The following is a 7,253-nucleotide window of genomic DNA, read 5'->3' on the forward strand; positions in this document are numbered from 1 at the left end:
TTATAATATTAAATATATTTTATAATGTACACAGATTTTTTTAACAACTATATTATATATACTTTTATTTATTTGTCGCATATTCAAAATGTTCTTGCTATATTAAAATCTTTTTTTTAGCCGGCCAAGTAAATCCGTATTTTTGGCCATAGACTAATAGAAAAAACTCTCTGCTGTCAGATTATGTTGATAGCAAATTGCAAGATACCTAACAAAGGAATTGTGTTTTATATCAGGAATAAGAAACACTATCTGTAAGTACAATATTATGTTATTTATTACTGTAGTAGTATTCTGTGTGTTTTGCATATATTATTCAAGTGTTAATTTATTGTTTTCTTAGTCTACACATACTTTCAATGTTTCATAATTCCGACTACTTTTTTTGAGGTTAGTTTAGAGGTTATTGCGAGAATGCCTGTGATTTCATATTTATTTGTTTGATATAATCTAAGGCGTTCTAGTTGTTATTAAACATGTTACCTACCTGATTACTTTATTTTAGTTAATCAATCTTTTTTGATGCTTTGTATTATCACTAATCCGTTTTAATTACCATTCTTCAAACAGTCGCACACTATAAAAGATTAAAAATCACACTATTAACAGTTCATATGTTATGTTTTTTGCAGATGGAGAAAATGTCTACCGAGATCTTTGCTTGTCGACGGTTTCATATGAATAAGATGGAATGAAATAAATCTTTTAATTAATAATGAAATAAATCCGACTTTCGGCGTACGATCCGAACATGGCGTGATTCATATAATATTATTTATGACGTAGACCATCAAGCATATATACCCATTTTATAGATTTAATAGTACAATTACAAAAGGTAAATATAAAGTGACTAATGTTTGTAACCTATAGCTATATCTATCTCGCATACATATTTAAAAAATAAAACAATTTTATAATTACATTTTTGCACTAAATTTATTATCGATAATGATATAAAAGTTGCTAAATTGATTCATAATATTCTAAAATATAATATAATTTTGCATATCAGTTACTTGTATCATATCAGGTATGTCATTTGGTAGAGCTTACTCTCCAAGTCTTTTCTTTTTCATCCTCAATATCACTTTGATATTAGAAACATTGTCTTTCTAACACCATTTCAAAGACTTTAAGTTTTCTAGATGCTGTATATTAATTCTTCTCTTCGGCTATATCTGCATCTTAGTTGCAGCATATGGATACAATGCGGCGCCTCCAAGAATCTCTGTCACTCTAGTTTTTTTGCATCGTTCCAGGTCATACTAGCAGCCCGTAACTCCGCCAGATATGCTATATAGATAGTATTTAGCGGCCATCCAGGACGCCGGAATCCGGTTGGCTTGAAGAACAGGCAAACCAGATTGGGATTCTCTTCAGGCACTCGCAGCACGTGGCCGGGCCAGGTACAAAGTTGCGTATTCACTCTCAACGTGATGCGAGGCTATTTGGTGCGTTCTTTTATCTCCCGTTACTTCTAAAATTACCGCACACCCAGTATCCGTCGTAAACATCTGTTCTCGAAGCTCAGTATACGGTTGCTCGGAGCCTTTGTAAGGTGCCATGACATAAAAACTAGTAAGATATTTAAAATAGCTGCTAGAATGAATACATTGTTGAAAGGAAATGAAAACTGATAATATGATATATCAATTAATTTGTCCATCTGAAGTTGTAGATATCAGTTAATAATTATGTGTTATACCAGTAATTAAATGCTGACTTCAAATGAAAATTGACTATTAAATATTGAAATAATATATTACCAGTTTTGATTTTTTTAAGTACTATACTATATCCATGGTTCATATTACAATGTCATAGTAAAACTTAGAAGAATAAAATATGTCGTAAGACGAAATCAATCTTGGGGTTTTAATATAAGTTAAATAAATAGTACACAGCTAATTTGTTATTACTTTGAATACATGCCATGTCTTTACATCAATAAAAAACAGAAAAACAATTTAATAATGTATAAATATTTATATAAGACTTAACAACGTCTAGTTAGACATCTAGTTAGACACGATGACCTCCATTTAATTTCCTCTTATTTTAAAATTCACCAAGATATATCCTAATAAGTAGGTAAGTATATTACATTTGTACATATAATAAGTAAATCAAGTACTTAACATAAATAATTATACTGTAAAATTAAATTACAATTGAAGCAGTATATATGGACCCCACAGAGTAATTAACAATATAATAATTTATATAATTATATCGGGTATATACTATATTGACACATTTTAATGAAGTCTATTTTTCTTGGTACCTACGTTCAATGATAAATGTTGTTTTATATTGTAACATAAACAATGGTAATATGCATTGATCTTTCTGATTTTTAAACTGTGATATCTATTTTATATATCTATTGATTTCTATGTTTATTATTGATACATTATTTATTTCAAATACAATAATTTCAAAACTAACAGTAAATAATATATAGAAAGCGTCATGTTGTTTAGTTGGAACATCTACTAGGAAATTCCATCCAATCCAAATTCAATTTTTACCAGGTGGGTACTTGTAGGTCAGTTATTTTTGGAATAAAATGAATCCCTTAAAAAATATGAAATAAGAATAGAATGATAAATATTTGTGAAAATTTACCAAATCAACATGTTTAACGTGAATATTTTCACACTAAAATGATAAATATTGTTAAGAAAATATACACAAACAGTTCATTCAGAAGTTATGACGTTTAAAAGATCCCGCGAGTTAACTCGTGCGTGGCACTGATCAGTAATGAGGTGATATCAGTTATAATCATTTATGAGGAATGGTTATAAGCCATTGGCACAACCAATTTGGTTTTTGACCTTGAGAACAAAATGTACTTTTTACACGGAACCAAAACTCACGGCTGCAGAGACGAATGCTTATACAAAATATGGCGCAGTGGAATCGCCAGCAAGATCTGCAGGTATCATTATTTAGATGTAAGTATACATATTATTTTGAATTTCATAAAATTACACTCGTTCTGGGTGTCTCGTAACAGTAAACTATATTAGTAAATTAGATATATCTTGATGAACTATAAAATAGTGATGTAATATAGACTTGTTGAAAATATATTAAGCATAATAAAATTTAAAATAAAAATTTAGAAATTCAGCCTTTCTGGTTCTCTAATATTCATAGATCTACTGGTTCTGGGATCTACTATTTCTGGCAGTAGACAATTCATATAAAAGTGATATATCTTTTTTTCAATCTTTTCAATCCAAAATGTCTCGTCTTTTTTGATTAATTCTATTTTAACAGGAAAATTATGTCCCGTCCAAACTCCAAATAAACAGACATCTTTCTTAGTAATATGAAGCTGCCCCTGAATCTGGAAGTACCAATCGTGATTTTTATCTATTACCATATTCCTGTCTTTATCTACTTTCCAAAATTTAATTTTTTTCTGTACAATAGCTTCATCTGCACTTATTCCAGCAGCTGAGAAAGGACATTTTATTTCAATAATTGTATCATCATCGCTGATGCCATCTGGCGTTGCACCGATAAAATCATACACATCATCGATAAACAATCCACATCTCTCAATCTTAATCCGTTCTTGTACACTAAGCTGTTGTAAAGCTATTGATTCATTTTCTTTACCATATTTTACCGCTTTCACGTTGGCTAATGATTGGCTATATAATAAACGTTTTACCAAAGGCCCAAATTTTGTATTTTCTCGCCGCTTACACACCTTACCAAAAACAGAGGCAGTAAGAAGGTTTCGTCGCCTTTCTAGCCATTCTGCACATTCAGATTGTAATACGGTGCGTCTTTCTATATCCCTCCTCTCATAGTTTGTCAGTTTGAGTTTTTTCAAAAAAGTTTCTTTTAACAATTGATATTGATTTTTGTCCATATCAGGTTTTTGGCAACTCTCTCCATAATCTGGATTAGATAAAGGAACAGTATGTATTGGTTTTCGCCAAGATTTTCCTATTTTTTTTTTATTTATTTTCAACCTTCTTGATTCTAAGCGATTTATGAAGGCTTTTGGGCTATTTTTATAAACTTGTTTTTGAATTGTGCAATGTAACTTATTTGTATTAAATGCGATTACCGCCGCTGCACATCGTCCCATGTACGATTGTCTTTGAGAGTAGTTAATTCTCTTGCCGCCTACAAATTTTGCAATCATGTTATTAAAAGATTCTGAAATATTAGTAGAAAAATTATAAATTAAACTTTTTGAATTTAGCACCAAACGAGAATTATATATCATTAATTGAGAAAATAGACTGCATTCTTTTAATGCTGGTACATAATTTACATCAAGCATGTCCTCTGTATTTGGTTCATTTGTACAAAAATATGGTAGACAAGAAGTATGGTCTCCAAAAACATGGTGCGGTCCATTAAATAAATCTTTTTTCAGAGCGATAACCTTTTCTTCGAAAGTACTATCTTGTAGTTTTCTATACTTGATTGCACCTATGACGGCTTTCCGCAGACGTCTTTTTCTTGACGCAATGATTTTTCTTACATTCAAGGGATATCTTGTGTCTTTGGTTAATGCCTCTATTTTGCCACAATAATTTCTAATTAAATGGTTTTTACATTCAACTTTCTCGACAGTTACATTCGGATAAGGGTGACAATCAAGAATTTTTTTGTATGTGCTGGAATCTCCATCAGCAATCAATTTTGAATAAATCAATCCATGTGTATTAATAGATTCTTTAAAGCCTTCTAATATTGCTGTAGATTCCATTCCACCTGACGGACCGGTATAATTTAAAAAGCATTTATGTTGTTGAGCAGGGATATTTTTATTTTTAGCTTTGGCGCACAAATCGCAATATTTATTTTTCACTGACATGTACAAAATCTTTCCGGTTCTTTGACCAATGATCGTGGCAGCGCCAGATGCTGCGGAATAATTGCATCTGTATGAACGTTTCGACCAACAGCCGTCTGCAACAACTGATATCATGGGAATACCAGAAGAATCGACGTCACCATTTTCGATTGCAAGTTGTCGCTCTTCTTTCGCAGCGTTTTCCATACTCTTATTTTTGGTTTCTTCAAACCACTCGTACACCTTCTGTTGACTCTTTCTGTATGTTCTTGCTGTAATCGATGGTACGTCAATTGCTGAACACATTTCTTCCAGATTTGAAAATCCACTGCCGATACTGATTATACTGGATACAAATGCGTCACACAGATTCATTTTGTTTTTGTTCATTTCAGTGGTATATAATTTTAATTTTTTACCACAAAGTTTACATTGAATAAAAAATGTACTACTAAAGTTATCCCGATTTTCCCCAAAAATTTCTAAATGTGATAAATTACAATTAAATGGAGAATCATGGTGGCTAATTAATTGAAGTTGTTGGAAAAAATATGAAAAGTCTATAATTCTACGGCCTTCTACACGGAATTTAGGGCTTGAATCTTCAATTTTATTTTCTATAATAAATTCTTCGTGTTCGTGTTCAAATGTGGGATGAAATTCTGGTTCAGGTAGTATGCTTTGAGGATTTCCATGCTCAGGCATAGTCTTCGGCAATATATCAATACTATAATACATTCAAAAATATTAGTTTAGTAGATAGTTAACAGAAAACAAAATGTATAGCTGCTATTAATTATTGTACCAGATTATAATTTTTGTCACAGACACACTAATTTCGAATAAGACATGGCACAAACATAATATAAAAATAATATAAGTACAAATGATCATTATACTTAATTGTGTGTATTAATAAGTAATACGCAAAACTTCCTTTTGCAAGATAAATAAATATTGTGAACCAAAATTTTCTGTGAAATGTGGTTTTTTCAACTATGTATAATTATGTCAAATTATAAAATAATAATTTCAAACCTTTGTGTTTTTAATGTATTAATATTTCCATCTTTTCTCCTACGTCTTTTTTTGGAACTTCCAGCCATCGGATAGTGAGTTCGTGGCATTTTTTGTAAGTACAATCGATATAAATAATTGTGATAATATTGTTAGGTACCTATGTCAAAAACCGAGGATGAAAATTTCGCATTCCCGCTGAAATAAATGACGTTCATAGTATTGCCAGGCTAAACTTTCGAAATTAAAGTTAGTTTTTAAAAAAAAAATTACATTGGAAAATATTATGTAAGTACAGGCATCCATTATTATGTTATTTGATGAAAGTATTCTTTAAAATCATCTGTATTATTATAATCTCGCAAATTCATAATTTAGTAAAAGTTAAATTTTCTGTAATATAAACATCAGTAGGTACCTAACCTATGTTGATTCATAATTTTGGCTAAGTAAAAAATATAGATATTTTTACTTCGCGATGTGTTTGGGGTGTTCTAAATTATGTAAGTATGTTTAATAACAAATGTGAAATTCGTAAAACCTCATGTGTATTATTTATTAAATAAAAATAGTAAAACTAATAGTAGATACAAATGGTGAAAAACTTCATTCTCTTATTTACTAAAATATCAATTCAATAATATTTTAGTAGATATGGCAATACTGGACGACCCGATATATGTCACTGAAATAAAATAAAATCTATCACAATTTATAAAATACATACCTACTACAATCATAATTATTTTGAATGTAGAGGGAGATAGTTATAGAAAGGGACAGAAAACTGATTGCTATGTTGCAATATTAGGCAAAATAGATTGCAACAGTGTTAAAAATTATAATGTATGATTTAGTATGACATAACGTAGAATTGACGCAAATACAAATTTCTTCAGATTTTTTTTTGTTTTGTCCTCAAATGTCAAAATATGTTTTCCTTTTGAATAATATGTTCGAATTTGTGTTTGTTTCGCCTATTTTTGTGTTCAATTTGTAGCATTCACTTTTATAAACATATTTTTGTACAATACTTGTGTGTTGGCGTATTTTTTTGGTCATATAAAGTTAAAATAATACCAGCTAAAGATTCCATACATCATACACCAATTCGCAGGTGGGTCTGGCGGATATCAAGATGGTCGAATATTTCGTGGAAACAGTTGTTTTAAAAAGGTCTCTATTTAGTATTATAAATTTATAACTAACAAGATATTTCATCATTTATTCAATGATTAATGATAAACCTTCTGATACGTAGCTTTATATTATTTCGTATGTCTATAATTGTAGCATATTTAAATAACAAAATGTCCACTCGCTTCCATTAGATTTAGAACCAATAGAAACTGCAAATATTATAATTATACTGAATATATTTTACTACATTATGTTTTATAAC

At 30.0% G+C, this 7,253-nt stretch overlaps 1 long non-coding RNA gene across 1 annotated transcript; it reads left to right on the forward strand.

The window, feature by feature from the left end:
• The first annotated feature begins 216 nt into the window (after positions 1-216).
• Positions 217-1,949, forward strand: LOC147069590 (uncharacterized). The gene is made up of 3 exons (XR_015071144.1): positions 217-254; positions 633-838; positions 1,263-1,949. It is a non-coding gene; the product is annotated as an uncharacterized LOC147069590 (long non-coding RNA).
• The last annotated feature ends 5,304 nt before the right edge of the window (positions 1,950-7,253 follow it).

Source organism: Rhyacophila brunnea, unplaced genomic scaffold (genome assembly GCF_057557595.1).
Source record: "Rhyacophila brunnea isolate RB1 unplaced genomic scaffold, BYU_Rbru_1.0 scaffold_23, whole genome shotgun sequence".
NCBI classification, from domain to species: Eukaryota; Metazoa; Arthropoda; class Insecta; order Trichoptera; family Rhyacophilidae; genus Rhyacophila; species Rhyacophila brunnea.